The 19,338-nt window shown below is 33.0% G+C and overlaps 7 non-coding genes across 7 annotated transcripts; all 7 read left to right on the top strand.

The window, feature by feature from the left end:
• Positions 1 to 74: 74 nt before the first annotated feature.
• Positions 75 to 146, top strand: TRNAP-AGG (transfer RNA proline (anticodon AGG)). Its single transcript has one exon. It is a non-coding gene; the product is annotated as a tRNA-Pro (tRNA).
• Positions 147 to 1,363: 1,217 nt separating this feature from the next.
• TRNAP-AGG (transfer RNA proline (anticodon AGG)) lies at positions 1,364 to 1,435 on the top strand. Its single transcript has one exon. It is a non-coding gene; the product is annotated as a tRNA-Pro (tRNA).
• Positions 1,436 to 2,652: 1,217 nt separating this feature from the next.
• Positions 2,653 to 2,724, top strand: TRNAP-AGG (transfer RNA proline (anticodon AGG)). Its single transcript has one exon. It is a non-coding gene; the product is annotated as a tRNA-Pro (tRNA).
• A 1,217-nt stretch (positions 2,725 to 3,941) lies between these two features.
• On the top strand, positions 3,942 to 4,013 carry TRNAP-AGG (transfer RNA proline (anticodon AGG)). The gene has a single exon. It is a non-coding gene; the product is annotated as a tRNA-Pro (tRNA).
• A 1,217-nt stretch (positions 4,014 to 5,230) lies between these two features.
• On the top strand, positions 5,231 to 5,302 carry TRNAP-AGG (transfer RNA proline (anticodon AGG)). Its single transcript has one exon. It is a non-coding gene; the product is annotated as a tRNA-Pro (tRNA).
• Positions 5,303 to 9,097: 3,795 nt separating this feature from the next.
• On the top strand, positions 9,098 to 9,169 carry TRNAP-AGG (transfer RNA proline (anticodon AGG)). Its single transcript has one exon. It is a non-coding gene; the product is annotated as a tRNA-Pro (tRNA).
• Positions 9,170 to 10,385: 1,216 nt separating this feature from the next.
• TRNAP-AGG (transfer RNA proline (anticodon AGG)) lies at positions 10,386 to 10,457 on the top strand. Its single transcript has one exon. It is a non-coding gene; the product is annotated as a tRNA-Pro (tRNA).
• Positions 10,458 to 19,338: the final 8,881 nt, after the last annotated feature.

Genomic DNA, 19,338 nt, shown 5'->3' with positions numbered 1-19,338 from the left:
TATGGTGTTTTAAAAACAAAAAGCTATTTTCTAAAAATCAATTGAAAAATCCAAAGAAAATTCTTCAGGTAGGTGGCTTGTTGGTCTAGGGGTATGATTCTCGCTTAGGGTGCGAGAGGTCCTGGGTTCAAATCCCGGACGAGCCCAGATTTTCAGATTCTTTGAAATGGTTCTATTATCTTATAGTAGTCAATTTCCTGAGTGAATTTCAACTGAATGTTGTTTTTTCAAAACTCTCAAAATAGATTGTATTTACTAATTTGCACAATTGAATTTTGTTTTTTGTCAAACTGCTATAATTATTTGTAAGTACTTATCTGCACACAGCATGTGACATGTCTTGGGGTTTATCCATCAGAAAAACACTGGTGGGCATCATAAAACTTTGCACAGCAATTTTCAAGCAAGTTTACTTAGAAAATTATTGACTATTAGGAAATATTTTATTTATGCTAATATTTCCTCCTTGTACACATTAGTGACTGCTTTAAAATAATATAATTTTCACATAAAATTGGTTAAGATATCAAATAAAACATGCTTACTTGATGATTCTATGATTTTCGTTTTGGGCGCGACAGGTCCCTGGTTCAATTCCCTGACGAGCCCTCTCTTTCTTTTTACGGTGCATCTCATGGTTTATATATATCTGATTTTCTCAATTGGCTAAGTCAATAGCATCAACTGAGTTTTGTTTTTGCCATACTCCCAATAGAATTTGTACATACTTATGAATCTTGCCTTCATCATTTTCCTATTGCCTTTCTTCTATTTATGCATGATTTACACATAGCTTTTTACAAGTCTTGGGTTTTATCGATCAGACAAGTCCAAACTCTGTCGCCATTTTTATATCTTGTCACTGCACTTTCCAAATAAGCACACATAGAAAACTATCAATAGAATCTTACGGAAACATTTTAGTTGTACTACAAATAAGAGCATACTTATTAAAATTTCAACCGTATTGTGGTATATCAGGAAAACTGCAGGTTCCCTTCTGTCTAGATAGCTTTGAATGTTTTAAAAGAATAGTCTCACTTTGAAACACAAAAAGTTCAAAAATGAAATTGCAAGATTTTCTTTTGCCTTTCTTCTGTGTCTGGAAGCATGATTTGTACATTGCAAATGACAAGTCTTTAGCTTCGTCCATGAGAGAAGCCCAAACTCTGTAGGCACTCACAAATCTTGTCCCTGCACTTTTCCTATATGCATACCTTAGAAAACTATCAACTGGACCATAAGGAAATATTTTATTTATTCTACAAATTCATTTTTACATAAATGTATATGGTGTTTTAAAAACTAAAAGCTATTTTCTAAAAATCAATTGAAAAATCCAAAGAAAAATCTTCAGGTAGGTGGCTCGTTGGTCTAGGGGTATGATTCTTGCTTAGGGTGCGAGAGGTCCCGGGTTCAAATCCCGGACGAGCCCAGATTTTCAGATTCTTTGAAATGGTTCTATTATCTTATAGTAGTCAATTTCCTGAGTGAATTTCAACTGAATGTTGTTTTTTCAAAACTCTCAAAATAGATTGTATTTACTAATTTGCACAATTGAATTTTGTTTTTTGTCAAACTGCTATAATTATTTGTAAGTACTTATCTGCACACAGCATGTGACATGTCTTGGGGTTTATCCATCAGAAAAACACTGGTGGGCATCATAAAACTTTGCACACCAATTTTCAAGCAAGTTTACTTAGAAAATTATTGACTATTAGGAAATATTTTATTTATGCTAATATTTCCTCCTTGTACACATTAGTGACTGCTTTAAAATAATATAATTTTCACATAAAATTGGTTAAGATATCAAATAAAACATGCTTACTTGATGATTCTATGATTTTCGTTTTGGGTGCGACAGGTCCCTGGTTCAATTCCCTGACGAGCCCTCTCTTTCTTTTTACGGTGCATCTCATGGTTTATATATATCTGATTTTCTCAATTGGCTAAGTCAATAGCATCAACTGAGTTTTGTTTTTGCCATACTCCCAATAGAATTTGTACATACTTATGAATCTTGCCTTCATCATTTTCCTATTGCCTTTCTTCTATTTATGCATGATTTACACATAGCTTTTTACAAGTCTTGGGTTTTATCGATCAGACAAGTCCAAACTCTGTCGCCATTTTTATATCTTGTCACTGCACTTTCCAAATAAGCACACATAGAAAACTATCAATAGAATCTTACGGAAACATTTTAGTTGTACTACAAATAAGTGCATACTTATTAAAATTTCAACCGTATTGTGGTATATCAGGAAAACTGCAGGTTCCCTTCTGTCTAGATAGCTTTGAATGTTTTAAAAGAAAAGTCTCACTTTGAAACAAAAAAAGTTCAAAAATGAAATTGCAAGGTTTTCTTTTGCCTTTCTTCTGTGTCTGGAAGCATGATTTGTACATTGCAAATGACAAGTCTTTAGCTTCGTCCATGAGAGAAGCCCAAACTCTGTAGGCACTCACAAATCTTGTCCCTGCACTTTTCCTATATGCATACCTTAGAAAACTATTAACTGGACCATAAGGAAATATTTTATTTATTCTACAAATTCATTTTTACATAAATGTATATGGTGTTTTAAAAACAAAAAGCTATTTTCTAAAAATCAATTGAAAAATCCAAAGAAAAAACTTCAGGTAGGTGGCTCGTTGGTCTAGGGGTATGATTCTCGCTTAGGGTGCGAGAGGTCCCGGGTTCAAATCCCGGACGAGCCCAGATTTTCAGATTCTTTGAAATGGTTCTATTATCTTATAGTAGTCAATTTCCTGAGTGAATTTCAACTGAATGTTGTTTTTTCAAAACTCTCAAAATAGATTGTATTTACTAATTTGCACAATTGAATTTTGTTTTTTGTCAAACTGCTATAATTATTTGTAAGTACTTATCTGCACACAGCATGTGACATGTCTTGGGGTTTATCCATCAGAAAAACACTGGTGGGCATCATAAAACTTTGCACACCAATTTTCAAGCAAGTTTACTTAGAAAATTATTGACTATTAGGAAATATTTTATTTATGCTAATATTTCCTCCTTGTACACATTAGTGACTGCTTTAAAATAATATAATTTTCACATAAAATTGGTTAAGATATCAAATAAAACATGCTTACTTGATGATTCTATGATTTTCGTTTTGGGCGCGACAGGTCCCTGGTTCAATTCCCTGACGAGCCCTCTCTTTCTTTTTACGGTGCATCTCATGGTTTATATATATCTGATTTTCTCAATTGGCTTAGTCAATAGCATCAACTGAGTTTTGTTTTTGCCATACTCCCAATAGAATTTGTACATACTTATGAATCTTGCCTTCATCATTTTCCTATTGCCTTTCTTCTATTTATGCATGATTTACACATAGCTTTTTACAAGTCTTGGGTTTTATCGATCAGACAAGTCCAAACTCTGTCGCCATTTTTATATCTTGTCACTGCACTTTCCAAATAAGCACACATAGAAAACTATCAATAGAATCTTACGGAAACATTTTAGTTGTACTACAAATAAGTGCATACTTATTAAAATTTCAACCGTATTGTGGTATATCAGGAAAACTGCAGGTTCCCTTCTGTCTAGATAGCTTTGAATGTTTTAAAAGAATAGTCTCACTTTGAAACACAAAAAGTTCAAAAATGAAATTGCAAGGTTTTCTTTTGCCTTTCTTCTGTGTCTGGAAGCATGATTTGTACATTGCAAATGACAAGTCTTTAGCTTCGTCCATGAGAGAAGCCCAAACTCTGTAGGCACTCACAAATCTTGTCCCTGCACTTTTCCTATATGCATACCTTAGAAAACTATCAACTGGACCATAAGGAAATATTTTATTTATTCTACAAATTCATTTTTACATAAATGTATATGGTGTTTTAAAAACAAAAAGCTATTTTCTAAAAATCAATTGAAAAATCCAAAGAAAAATCTTCAGGTAGGTGGCTTGTTGGTCTAGGGGTATGATTCTCGCTTAGGGTGCGAGAGGTCCCGGGTTCAAATCCCGGACGAGCCCAGATTTTCAGATTCTTTGAAATGGTTCTATTATCTTATAGTAGTCAATTTCCTGAGTGAATTTCAACTGAATGTTGTTTTTTCAAAACTCTCAAAATAGATTGTATTTACTAATTTGCACAATTGAATTTTGTTTTTTGTCAAACTGCTATAATTATTTGTAAGTACTTATCTGCACACAGCATGTGACATGTCTTGGGGTTTATCCATCAGAAAAACACTGGTGGGCATCATAAAACTTTGCACACCAATTTTCAAGCAAGTTTACTTAGAAAATTATTGACTATTAGGAAATATTTTATTTATGCTAATATTTCCTCCTTGTACACATTAGTGACTGCTTTAAAATAATATAATTTTCACATAAAATTGGTTAAGATATCAAATAAAACATGCTTACTTGATGATTCTATGATTTTCGTTTTGGGCGCGACAGGTCCCTGGTTCAATTCCCTGACGAGCCCTCTCTTTCTTTTTACGGTGCATCTCATGGTTTATATATATCTGATTTTCTCAATTGGCTAAGTCAATAGCATCAACTGAGTTTTGTTTTTGCCATACTCCCAATAGAATTTGTACATACTTATGAATCTTGCCTTCATCATTTTCCTATTGCCTTTCTTCTATTTATGCATGATTTACACATAGCTTTTTACAAGTCTTGGGTTTTATCGATCAGACAAGTCCAAACTCTGTCGCCATTTTTATATCTTGTCACTGCACTTTCCAAATAAGCACACATAGAAAACTATCAATAGAATCTTACGGAAACATTTTATTTGTACTACAAATAAGTGCATACTTATTAAAATTTCAACCGTATTGTGGTATATCAGGAAAACTGCAGGTTCCCTTCTGTCTAGATAGCTTTGAATGTTTTAAAAGAATAGTCTCACTTTGAAACACAAAAAGTTCAAAAATGAAATTGCAAGGTTTTCTTTTGCCTTTCTTCTGTGTCTGGAAGCATGATTTGTACATTGCAAATGACAAGTCTTTAGCTTCGTCCATGAGAGAAGCCCAAACTCTGTAGGCACTCACAAATCTTGTCCCTGCACTTTTCCTATATGCATACCTTAGAAAACTATCAACTGGACCATAAGGAAATATTTTATTTATTCTACAAATTCATTTTTACATAAATGTATATGGTGTTTTAAAAACAAAAAGCTATTTTCTAAAAATCAATTGAAAAATCCAAAGAAAAATCTTCAGGTAGGTGGCTCGTTGGTCTAGGGGTATGATTCTCGCTTAGGGTGCGAGAGGTCCCGGGTTCAAATCCCGGACGAGCCCAGATTTTCAGATTCTTTGAAATGGTTCTATTATCTTATAGTAGTCAATTTCCTGAGTGAATTTCAACTGAATGTTGTTTTTTCAAAACTCTCAAAATAGATTGTATTTACTAATTTGCACAATTGAATTTTGTTTTTTGTCAAACTGCTATAATTATTTGTAAGTACTTATCTGCACACAGCATGTGACATGTCTTGGGGTTTATCCATCAGAAAAACACTGGTGGGCATCATAAAACTTTGCACAGCAATTTTCAAGCAAGTTTACTTAGAAAATTATTGACTATTAGGAAATATTTTATTTATGCTAATATTTCCTCCTTGTACACATTAGTGACTGCTTTAAAATAATATAATTTTCACATAAAATTGGTTAAGATATCAAATAAAACATGCTTACTTGATGATTCTATGATTTTCGTTTTGGGCGCGACAGGTCCCTGGTTCAATTCCCTGACGAGCCCTCTCTTTCTTTTTACGGTGCATCTCATGGTTTATATATATCTGATTTTCTCAATTGGCTAAGTCAATAGCATCAACTGAGTTTTGTTTTTGCCATACTCCCAATAGAATTTGTACATACTTATGAATCTTGCCTTCATCATTTTCCTATTGCCTTTCTTCTATTTATGCATGATTTACACATAGCTTTTTACAAGTCTTGGGTTTTATCGATCAGACAAGTCCAAACTCTGTCGCCATTTTTATATCTTGTCACTGCACTTTCCAAATAAGCACACATAGAAAACTATCAATAGAATCTTACGGAAACATTTTAGTTGTACTACAAATAAGAGCATACTTATTAAAATTTCAACCGTATTGTGGTATATCAGGAAAACTGCAGGTTCCCTTCTGTCTAGATAGCTTTGAATGTTTTAAAAGAATAGTCTCACTTTGAAACACAAAAAGTTCAAAAATGAAATTGCAAGATTTTCTTTTGCTTTTCTTCTGTGTCTGGAAGCATGATTTGTACATTGCAAATGACAAGTCTTTAGCTTCGTCCATGAGAGAAGCCCAAACTCTGTAGGCACTCACAAATCTTGTCCCTGCACTTTTCCTATATGCATACCTTAGAAAACTATCAACTGGACCATAAGGAAATATTTTATTTATTCTACAAATTCATTTTTACATAAATGTATATGGTGTTTTAAAAACAAAAAGCTATTTTCTAAAAATCAATTGAAAAATCCAAAGAAAAATCTTCAGGTAGGTTTCTCGTTGGTCTAGGGGTATGATTCTCGCTTAGGGTGCGAGAGGTCCCGGTTTCAAATCCTGGACGAGCCCAGATTTTCAGATTCTTTGAAATGGTTCTATTTTCTTATAGTCGTCAATTTCCTGAGTGAATTTCAACTGAATGTTGTTTTTTCAAAACTCTCAAAATAGATTGTATTTACTAATTTGCACAATTGAATTTTGTTTTTTGTCAAACTGCTATAATTATTTGTAAGTACTTATCTGCACACAGCATGTGACATGTCTTGGGGTTAATCCATCAGAAAAACACTGGTGGGCATCATAAAACTTTGCACAGCAATTTTCAAGCAAGTTTACTTAGAAAATTATTGACTATTAGGAAAGATTTTATTTATGCTAATATTTCCTCCTTGTACACATTAGTGACTGCTTTAAAATAATATAATTTTCACATAAAATTGGTTAAGATATCAAATAAAACATGCTTACTTGATGATTCTATGATTTTCGTTTTGGGCGCGACAGGTCCCTGGTTCAATTCCCTGACGAGCCCTCTCTTTCTTTTTGCGGTGCATCTCATGGTGTATATATATCTGATTTTCTCAATTGGCTAAGTCAATAGCATCAACTGAGTTTTGTTTTTGCCATACTCCCAATAGAATTTGTACATACTTATGAATCTTGCCTTCATCATTTTCCTATTGCCTTTCTTCTATTTATGCATGATTTACACATAGCTTTTTACAAGTCTTGGGTTTTATCGATCAGACAAGTCCAAACTCTGTCGCCATTTTTATATCTTGTCACTGCACTTTCCAAATAAGCACACATAGAAAACTATCAATAGAATCTTACGGAAACATTTTAGTTGTACTACAAATAAGTGCATACTTATTAAAATTTCAACCGTATTGTGGTATATCAGGAAAACTGCAGGTTCCCTTCTGTCTAGATAGCTTTGAATGTTTTAAAAGAATAGTCTCACTTTGAAACACAAAAAGTTCAAAAATGAAATTGCAAGGTTTTCTTTTGCCTTTCTTCTGTGTCTGGAAGCATGATTTGTACATTGCAAATGACAAGTCTTTAGCTTCGTCCATGAGAGAAGCCCAAACTCTGTAGGCACTCACAAATCTTGTCCCTGCACTTTTCCTATATGCCTACCTTAGAAAACTATCAACTGGACCATAAGGAAATATTTTATTTATTCTACAAATTCATTTTTACATAAATGTATATGGTGTTTTAAAAACAAAAAGCTATTTTCTAAAAATCAATTGAAAAATCCAAAGAAAAATCTTCAGGTAGGTGGCTCATTGGTCTAGGGGTATGATTCTCGCTTAGGGTGCGGGAGGTCCCGGGTTCAAATCCCGGACGAGCTCAGATTTTCAGATTCTTTGAAATGGTTCTATTATCTTATAGTAGTCAATTTCCTGAGTGAATTTCAACTGAATGTTGTTTTTTCAAAACTCTCAAAATAGATTGTATTTACTAATTTGCACAATTGAATTTTGTTTTTTGTCAAACTGCTATAATTATTTGTAAGTACTTATCTGCACACAGCATGTGACATGTCTTGGGGTTTATCCATCAGAAAAACACTGGTGGGCATCATAAAACTTTGCACAGCAATTTTCAAGCAAGTTTACTTAGAAAATTATTGACTATTAGGAAATATTTTATTTATGCTAATATTTCCTCCTTGTACACATTAGTGACTGCTTTAAAATAATATAATTTTCACATAAAATTGGTTAAGATATCAAATAAAACATGCTTACTTGATGATTCTATGATTTTCGTTTTGGGCGCGACAGGTCCCTGGTTCAATTCCCTGACGAGCCCTCTCTTTCTTTTTACGGTGCATCTCATGGTTTATATATATATGATTTTCTCAATTGGCTTAGTCAATAGCATCAACTGAGTTTTGTTTTTGCCATACTCCCAATAGAATTTGTACATACTTATGAATCTTGCCTTCATCATTTTCCTATTGCCTTTCTTCTATTTATGCATGATTTACACATAGCTTTTTACAAGTCTTGGGTTTTATCGATCAGACAAGTCCAAACTCTGTCGCCATTTTTATATCTTGTCACTGCACTTTCCAAATAAGCACACATAGAAAACTATCAATAGAATCTTACGGAAACATTTTAGTTGTACTACAAATAAGAGCATACTTATTAAAATTTCAACCGTATTGTGGTATATCAGGAAAACTGCAGGTTCCCTTCAGTCTAGATAGCTTTGAATGTTTTAAAAGAATAGTCTCACTTTGAAACACAAAAAGTTCAAAAATTAAATTGCAAGGTTTTCTTTTGCCTTTCTTCTGTGTCTGGAAGCATGATTTGTACATTGCAAATGAGAAGTCTTTAGCTTCATCCATGAGAGAATCCCAAACTCTGTAGGCACTCACAAATCTTGTCCCTGCACTTTTTCTATATGCATACCTTAGAAAACTATCTACTGGACCATAAGGAAATATTTTATTTATTCTACAAATTCATTTTTACATAAATGTATATGGTGTTTTAAAAACAAAAAGCTATTTTCTAAAAATCAATTGAAAAATCCAAAGAAAAATCTTCAGGTAGGTGGCTCGTTGGTCTAGGGGTATGATTCTCGCTTAGGGTGCTAGAGGTCCCGGGTTCAAATCCCGGACGAGCCCAGATTTTCAGATTCTTTGAAATGGTTCTATTATCTTATAGTAGTCAATTTCCTGAGTGAATTTCAACTGAATGTTGTTTTTTCAAAACTCTCAAAATAGATTGTATTTACTAATTTGCACAATTGAATTTTGTTTTTTGTCAAACTGCTATAATTATTTGTAAGTACTTATCTGCACACAGCATGTGACATGTCTTGGGGTTTATCCATCAGAAAAACACTGGTGGGCATCATAAAACTTTGCACAGCAATTTTCAAGCAAGTTTACTTAGAAAATTATTGACTATTAGGAAATATTTTATTTATGCTAATATTTCCTCCTTGTACACATTAGTGACTGCTTTAAAATTATATAATTTTCACATAAAATTGGTTAAGATATCAAATAAAACATGCTTACTTGATGATTCTATGATTTTCGTTTTGGGCGCGACAGGTCCCTGGTTCAATTCCCTGATGAGCCCTCTCTTTCTTTTTACGGTGCATCTCATGGTTTATATATATCTGATTTTCTCAATTGGCTTAGTCAATAGCATCAACTGAGTTTTGTTTTTGCCATACTCCCAATAGAATTTGTACATACTTATGAATCTTGCCTTCATCATTTTCCTATTGCCTTTCTTCTATTTATGCATGATTTACACATAGCTTTTTACAAGTCTTGGGTTTTATCGATCAGACAAGTACAAACTCTGTCGCCATTTTTATATCTTGTCACTGCACTTTCCAATAAGCACACATAGAAAACTATCAATAGAATCTTAAGGAAACATTTTAGTTGTACTACAAATAAGAGCATACTTATTAAAATTTCAACCGTATTGTGGTATATCAGGAAAACTGCAGGTTCCCTTCAGTCTAGATAGCTTTGAATGTTTTAAAAGAATAGTCTCACTTTGAAACACAAAAAGTTAAAAAATTAAATTGCAAGGTTTTCTTTTGCCTTTCTTCTGTGTCTGGAAGCATGATTTGTACATTGCAAATGACAAGTCTTTAGCTTCGTCCATGAGAGAAGCCCAAACTCTGTAGGCACTCACAAATCTTGTCCCTGAACTTTTTCTATATGCATACCTTAGAAAACTATCTACTGGACCATAAGGAAATATTTTATTTATTCTACAAATTAATTTTTACATAAATGTATATGGTGTTTTAAAAACAAAAAGCTATTTTCTAAAAATCAATTGAAAAATCCAAAGAAAAATCTTCAGGTAGGTGGCTCGTTGGTCTAGGGGTATGATTCTCGCTTAGGATGCGAGACGTCCCGGGTTTAAATCCCGGACGAGCCCAGATTTTCAGATTCTTTGAAATGGTTCTATTATCTTATAGTAGTCAATTTCCTGAGTGAATTTCAACTGAATGTTGTTTTTTCAAAACTCTCAAAATAGATTGTATTTACTAATTTGCACAATTGAATTTTGTTTTTTGTCAAACTGCTATAATTATTTGTAAGTACTTATCTGCACACAGCATGTGACATGTCTTGGGGTTTATCCATCAGAAAAACACTGGTGGGCATCATAAAACTTTGCACAGCAATTTTCAAGCAAGTTTACTTAGAAAATTATTGACTATTAGGAAATATTTTATTTATGCTAAAATTTCCTCCTTGTACACATTAGTGACTGCTTTAAAATAATATAATTTTCACATAAAATTGGTTAAGATATCAAATAAAACATGCTTACTTGATGATTCTATGATTTTCGTTTTGGGCGCGACAGGTCACTGGTTCAATTCCCTGACGAGCCCTCTCTTTCTTTTTACGGTGCATCTCATGGTTTATATATATCTGATTTTCTCAATTGGCTAAGTCAATAGCATCAACTGAGTTTTGTTTTTGCCATACTCCCAATAGAATTTGTACATACTTATGAATCTTGCCTTCATCATTTTCCTATTGCCTTTCTTCTATTTATGCATTATTTACACATAGCTTTTTACAAGTCTTGGGTTTTATCGATCAGACAAGTCCAAACTCTGTCGCCATTTTTATATCTTATCACTGCACTTTCCAAATAAGCACACATAGAAAACTATCAATAGAATCTTACGGAAACATTTTAGTTGTACTACAAATAAGAGCATACTTATTAAAATTTCAACCGTATTGTGGTATATCAGGAAAACTGCAGGTTCCCTTCTGTCTAGATAGCTTTGAATGTTTTAAAAGAATAGTCTCACTTTGAAACACAAAAATTTCAAAAATGAAATTGCAAGGTTTTCTTTTGCCTTTCTTCTGTGTCTGGAAGCATGATTTGTACATTGCAAATGACAAGTCTTTAGCTTCGTCCATGAGAGAAGCCCAAACTCTGTAGGCACTCACAAATCTTGTCCCTGCACTTTTCCTATATGCATACCTTAGAAAACTATCTACTGGACCATAAGGAAATATTTTATTTATTCTACAAATTAATTTTTACATAAATGTATATGGTGTTTTAAAAACAAAAAGCTATTTTCTTAAAATCAATTGAAAAATCCAAAGAAAAATTTTCGGGTAGGTGGCCTGTTGGCCTAGGGGTATGATTCTCGCTTAGGGTGCGAGAGGTCCCGGGTTCAAATCCCAGACAAGCCCAAATTTTCAGATTCTTTGAAATGGTTCTATAATCTTATTGTAGTCAATTTCATGAGTGAATTTCAACTGAATGTTGTTTTTTCAAAACTCTCAAAATAGATTGTATTTACTAATTTGCACAATTGAATTTTGTTTTTTGTCAAACTGCTAAAATTATTTGTAAGTACTTATCTGCACACAGCATGTGACATGTCTTGGGTTTTATCCATCAGAAAAACTCTGCTGGGCATCATAAAACTTTGTACAGCAATTTTCAAGCAAGTATACTTAGAAAATTATTGACTATTAGGAAATATTTTATTTATGCTAATATTTCCTCCTTGTACACATTAGTGACTGCTTTAAAATAATATAATTTTCCCATAAAATTGGTTAAGATATCAAATAAAACATGCTTACTTGATGATTCTATGATTTTCGTTTTGGGCGCGACAGGTCCCTGGTTCAATTCCCTGATGAGCCCTCTCTTTCTTTTTACGGTGCATCTCATGGTTTATATATATCTGATTTTCTCAATTGGCTAAGTCAATAGCATCAACTGAGTTTTGTTTTTGCCATACTCCCAATAGAATTTGTACATACTTATGAAGCTTGCCTTCATCATTTTCCTATTGCCTTTCTTCTATTTATGCATGATTTACACATAGCTTTTTACAAGTCTTGGGTTTTATCGATCAGACAAGTCCAAACTCTGTCGCCATTTTTATATCTTGTCACTGCACTTTCCAAATAAGCACACATAGAAAACTATCAATAGAATCTTACGGAAACATTTTAGTTGTACAACAAATAAGAGCATACTTATTAAAATTTCAACCGTATTGTGGTATATCAGGAAAACTGCAGGTTCCCTTCAGTCTAGATAGCTTTGAATATTTTAAAAGAATAGTCTCACTTTGAAACACAAAAAGTTCAAAAATGAAAATGCAAGGTTTTCTTTTGCATTTCTTCTGTGTCTGGAAGCATGATTTGTACATTGCAAATGACAAGTCTTTAGCTTCGTCCATGAGAGAAGCCCAAACTCTGTAGGCACTCACAAATCTTGTCCCTGCACTTTTCATATATGCATACCTTAGAAAACTATCTACTGGACCATAAGGAAATATTTTATTTATTCTACAAATTCATTTTTACATAAATGTATATGGTGTTTTAAAAACAAAAAGCTATTTTCTAAAAATCAATTGAAAAATCCAAAGAAAGATCTTTAGGTAGGTGGCTCGGTGGTCTAGGGGTATGATTCTCGCTTAGGTTGCGAGAGGTCCCGGGTTAGAATCCCGGACGAGCCCAGATTTTCAGATTCTTTGAAATGGTTCTATTATCTTATAGTAGTCAATTTCCTGAGTGAATTTCAACTGAATGTTGTTTTTTCAAAACTCTCAAAATAGATTGTATTTACTAATTTGCACAATTGAATTTTGTTTTTTGTCAAACTGCTATAATTATTTGTAAGTACTTATCTGCACACAGCATGTGACATGTCTTGGGGTTTATCCATCAGAAAAACACTGGTGGGCATCATAAAACTTTGCACAGCAATTTTCAAGCAAGTTTACTTAGAAAATTATTGACTATTAGGAAATATTTTATTTATGCTAAAATTTCCTCCTTGTACACATTAGTGACTGCTTTAAAATAATATAATTTTCACATAAAATTGGTTAAGATATCAAATAAAACATGCTTACTTGATGATTCTATGATTTTCGTTTTGGGCGCGACAGGTCACTGGTTCAATTCCCTGACGAGCCCTCTCTTTCTTTTTACGGTGCATCTCATGGTTTATATATATCTGATTTTCTCAATTGGCTAAGTCAATAGCATCAACTGAGTTTTGTTTTTGCCATACTCCCAATAGAATTTGTACATACTTATGAATCTTGCCTTCATCATTTTCCTATTGCCTTTCTTCTATTTATGCATTATTTACACATAGCTTTTTACAAGTCTTGGGTTTTATCGATCAGACAAGTCCAAACTCTGTCGCCATTTTTATATCTTATCACTGCACTTTCCAAATAAGCACACATAGAAAACTATCAATAGAATCTTACGGAAACATTTTAGTTGTACTACAAATAAGAGCATACTTATTAAAATTTCAACCGTATTGTGGTATATCAGGAAAACTGCAGGTTCCCTTCTGTCTAGATAGCTTTGAATGTTTTAAAAGAATAGTCTCACTTTGAAACACAAAAATTTCAAAAATGAAATTGCAAGGTTTTCTTTTGCCTTTCTTCTGTGTCTGGAAGCATGATTTGTACATTGCAAATGACAAGTCTTTAGCTTCGTCCATGAGAGAAGCCCAAACTCTGTAGGCACTCACAAATCTTGTCCCTGCACTTTTCCTATATGCATACCTTAGAAAACTATCTACTGGACCATAAGGAAATATTTTATTTATTCTACAAATTAATTTTTACATAAATGTATATGGTGTTTTAAAAACAAAAAGCTATTTTCTTAAAATCAATTGAAAAATCCAAAGAAAAATTTTCGGGTAGGTGGCCTGTTGGCCTAGGGGTATGATTCTCGCTTAGGGTGCGAGAGGTCCCGGGTTCAAATCCCAGACAAGCCCAAATTTTCAGATTCTTTGAAATGGTTCTATAATCTTATTGTAGTCAATTTCATGAGTGAATTTCAACTGAATGTTGTTTTTTCAAAACTCTCAAAATAGATTGTATTTACTAATTTGCACAATTGAATTTTGTTTTTTGTCAAACTGCTAAAATTATTTGTAAGTACTTATCTGCACACAGCATGTGACATGTCTTGGGTTTTATCCATCAGAAAAACTCTGCTGGGCATCATAAAACTTTGTACAGCAATTTTCAAGCAAGTATACTTAGAAAATTATTGACTATTAGGAAATATTTTATTTATGCTAATATTTCCTCCTTGTACACATTAGTGACTGCTTTAAAATAATATAATTTTCCCATAAAATTGGTTAAGATATCAAATAAAACATGGTTACTTGATGATTCTATGATTTTCGTTTTGGGCGCGACAGGTCCCTGGTTCAATTCCCTGATGAGCCCTCTCTTTCTTTTTACGGTGCATCTCATGGTTTATATATATCTGATTTTCTCAATTGGCTAAGTCAATAGCATCAACTGAGTTTTGTTTTTGCCATACTCCCAATAGAATTTGTACATACTTATGAAGCTTGCCTTCATCATTTTCCTATTGCCTTTCTTCTATTTATGCATGATTTACACATAGCTTTTTACAAGTCTTGGGTTTTATCGATCAGACAAGTCCAAACTCTGTCGCCATTTTTATATCTTGTCACTGCACTTTCCAAATAAGCACACATAGAAAACTATCAATAGAATCTTACGGAAACATTTTAGTTGTACAACAAATAAGAGCATACTTATTAAAATTTCAACCGTATTGTGGTATATCAGGAAAACTGCAGGTTCCCTTCAGTCTAGATAGCTTTGAATGTTTTAAAAGAATAGTCTCACTTTGAAACACAAAAAGTTCAAAAATGAAAATGCAAGGTTTTCTTTTGCATTTCTTCTGTGTCTGGAAGCATGATTTGTACATTGCAAATGACAAGTCTTTAGCTTCGTCCATGAGAGAAGCCCAAACTCTGTAGGCACTCACAAATCTTGTCCCTGCACTTTTCATATATGCATACCTTAGAAAACTATCTACTGGACCATAAGGAAATATTTTATTTATTCTACAAATTCATTTTTACATAAATGTATATGGTGTTTTAAAAACAAAAAGCTATTTTCTAAAAATCAATTGAAAAATCCAAAGAAAGATCTTTAGGTAGGTGGCTCGGTGGTCTAGGGGTATGATTCTCGCTTAGGTTGCGAGAGGTCCCGGGTTAGAATCCCGGACGAGCCCAGATTTTCAGATTCTTTGAAATGGTTCTATTATCTTATAGTAGTCAATTTCCTGAGTGAATTTCAACTGAATGTTGTTTTTTCAAAACTCTCAAAATAGATTGTATTTACTAATTTGCACAATTGAATTTTGTTTTTTGTCAAACTGCTATAATTATTTGTAAGTACTTATCTGCACACAGCATGTGACATGTCTTGGGGTTTATCCATCAGAAAAACACTGGTGGGCATCATAAAACTTTGCACAGCAATTTTCAAGCAAGTTTACTTAGAAAATTATTGACTATTAGGAAATATTTTATTTATGCTAAAATTTCCTCCTTGTACACATTAGTGACTGCTTTAAAATAATATAATTTTCACATAAAATTGGTTAAGATATCAAATAAAACATGCTTACTTGATGATTCTATGATTTTCGTTTTGGGCGCGACAGGTCACTGGTTCAATTCCCTGACGAGCCCTCTCTTTCTTTTTACGGTGCATCTCATGGTTTATATATATCTGATTTTCTCAATTGGCTAAGTCAATAGCATCAACTGAGTTTTGTTTTTGCCATACTCCCAATAGAATTTGTACATACTTATGAATCTTGCCTTCATCATTTTCCTATTGCCTTTCTTCTATTTATGCATTATTTACACATAGCTTTTTACAAGTCTTGGGTTTTATCGATCAGACAAGTCCAAACTCTGTCGCCATTTTTATATCTTATCACTGCACTTTCCAAATAAGCACACATAGAAAACTATCAATAGAATCTTACGGAAACATTTTAGTTGTACTACAAATAAGAGCATACTTATTAAAATTTCAACCGTATTGTGGTATATCAGGAAAACTGCAGGTTCCCTTCTGTCTAGATAGCTTTGAATGTTTTAAAAGAATAGTCTCACTTTGAAACACAAAAATTTCAAAAATGAAATTGCAAGGTTTTCTTTTGCCTTTCTTCTGTGTCTGGAAGCATGATTTGTACATTGCAAATGACAAGTCTTTAGCTTCGTCCATGAGAGAAGCCCAAACTCTGTAGGCACTCACAAATCTTGTCCCTGCACTTTTCCTATATGCATACCTTAGAAAACTATCTACTGGACCATAAGGAAATATTTTATTTATTCTACAAATTAATTTTTACATAAATGTATATGGTGTTTTAAAAACCAAAAGCTATTTTCTTAAAATCAATTGAAAAATCCAAAGAAAAATTTTCGGGTAGGTGGCCTGTTGGCCTAGGGGTATGATTCTCGCTTAGGGTGCGAGAGGTCCCGGGTTCAAATCCCAGACAAGCCCAAATTTTCAGATTCTTTGAAATGGTTCTATAATCTTATTGTAGTCAATTTCATGAGTGAATTTCAACTGAATGTTGTTTTTTCAAAACTCTCAAAATAGATTGTATTTACTAATTTGCACAATTGAATTTTGTTTTTTGTCAAACTGCTAAAATTATTTGTAAGTACTTATCTGCACACAGCATGTGACATGTCTTGGGTTTTATCCATCAGAAAAACTCTGCTGGGCATCATAAAACTTTGTACAGCAATTTTCAAGCAAGTATACTTAGAAAATTATTGACTATTAGGAAATATTTTATTTATGCTAATATTTCCTCCTTGTACACATTAGTGACTGCTTTAAAATAATATAATTTTCCCATAAAATTGGTTAAGATATCAAATAAAACATGGTTACTTGATGATTCTATGATTTTCGTTTTGGGCGCGACAGGTCCCTGGTTCAATTCCCTGATGAGCCCTCTCTTTCTTTTTACGGTGCATCTCATGGTTTATATATATCTGATTTTCTCAATTGGCTAAGTCAATAGCATCAACTGAGTTTTGTTTTTGCCATACTCCCAATAGAATTTGTACATACTTATGAAGCTTGCCTTCATCATTTTCCTATTGCCTTTCTTCTATTTATGCATGATTTACACATAGCTTTTTACAAGTCTTGGGTTTTATCGATCAGACAAGTCCAAACTCTGTCGCCATTTTTATATCTTGTCACTGCACTTTCCAAATAAGCACACATAGAAAACTATCAATAGAATCTTACGGAAACATTTTAGTTGTACAACAAATAAGAGCATACTTATTAAAATTTCAACCGTATTGTGGTATATCAGGAAAACTGCAGGTTCCCTTCAGTCTAGATAGCTTTGAATGTTTTAAAAGAATAGTCTCACTTTGAAACACAAAAAGTTCAAAAATGAAAATGCAAGGTTTTCTTTTGCATTTCTTCTGTGTCTGGAAGCATGATTTGTACATTGCAAATGACAAGTCTTTAGCTTCGTCCATGAGAGAAGCCCAAACTCTGTAGGCACTCACAAATCTTGTCCCTGCACTTTTCCTATATGCATACCTTAGAAAACTATCTACTGGACCATAAGGAAATATTTTATTTATTCTACAAATTCATTTTTACATAAATGTATATGGTGTTTTAAAAACAAAAAGCTATTTTCTAAAAATCAATTGAAAAATCCAAAGAAAGATCTTTAGGTAGGTGGCTCGGTGGTCTAGGGGTATGATTCTCGCTTAGGTTGCGAGAGGTCCCGGGTTAGAATCCCGGACGAGCCCAGATTTTCAGATTCTTTGAAATGGTTCTATTATCTTATAGTAGTCAATTTCCTGAGTGAATTTCAACTGAATGTTGTTTTTTCAAAACTCACAAAATAGATTGTATTTACTAATTTGCACAATTGAATTTTGTTTTTTGTCAAACTGCTAAAATTATTTGTAAGTACTTATCTGCACACAGCATGTGACATGTCTTGGGTTTTATCCATCAGAAAAACTCTGCTGGGCATCATAAAACTTTGCACAGCAATTTTCAAGCAAGTATACTTAGAAAATTATTGACTATTAGGAAATATTTTATTTATGCTAATATTTCCTCCTTGTACACATTAGTGACTGCTTTAAAATAATATAATTTTCGCATAAAATTGGTTAAGATATCAAATAAAACATGCTTACTTGATGATTCTATGATTTTCGTTTTGGGCGCGACAGGTCCCTGGTTCAATTCCCTGACGAGCCCTCTCTTTCTTTTTACGGTGCATCTCATGGTTTATATATATCTGATTTTCTCAATTGGCTAAGTCAATAGCATCAACTGAGTTTTGTTTTTGCCATACTCCCAATAGAATTTGTACATACTTATGAATCTTGCCTTCATCATTTTCCTATTGCCTTTCTTCTATTTATGCATTATTTACACATAGCTTTTTACAAGTCTTGGGTTTTATCGATCAGACAAGTCCAAACTCTGTCGCCATTTTTATATCTTATCACTGCACTTTCCAAATAAGCACACATAGAAAACTATCAATAGAATCTTACGGAAACATTTTAGTTGTACTACAAATAAGAGCATACTTATTAAAATTTCAACCGTATTGTGGTATATCAGGAAAACTGCAGGTTCCCTTCTGTCTAGATAGCTTTGAATGTTTTAAAAGAATAGTCTCACTTTGAAACACAAAAAGTTCAAAAATGAAATTGCAAGGTTTTCTTTTGCCTTTCTTCTGTGTCTGGAAGCATGATTTGTACATTGCAAATGACAAGTCTTTAGCTTCGTCCATGAGAGAAGCCCAAACTCTGTAGGCACTCACAAATCTTGTCCCTGCACTTTTCCTATATGCATACCTTAGAAAACTATCTACTGGACCATAAGGAAATATTTTATTTATTCTACAAATTCATTTTTACATAAATGTATATG

Source organism: Taudactylus pleione, unplaced genomic scaffold, assembly GCF_031769625.1.
Source record: "Taudactylus pleione unplaced genomic scaffold, aTauple2 ptg000317l, whole genome shotgun sequence".
Classification (NCBI taxonomy): Eukaryota; Metazoa; Chordata; class Amphibia; order Anura; family Myobatrachidae; genus Taudactylus; species Taudactylus pleione.
Note: the sequence above shows the minus strand (reverse complement) of the source record. Positions and strands in the feature narration are given on the sequence as shown.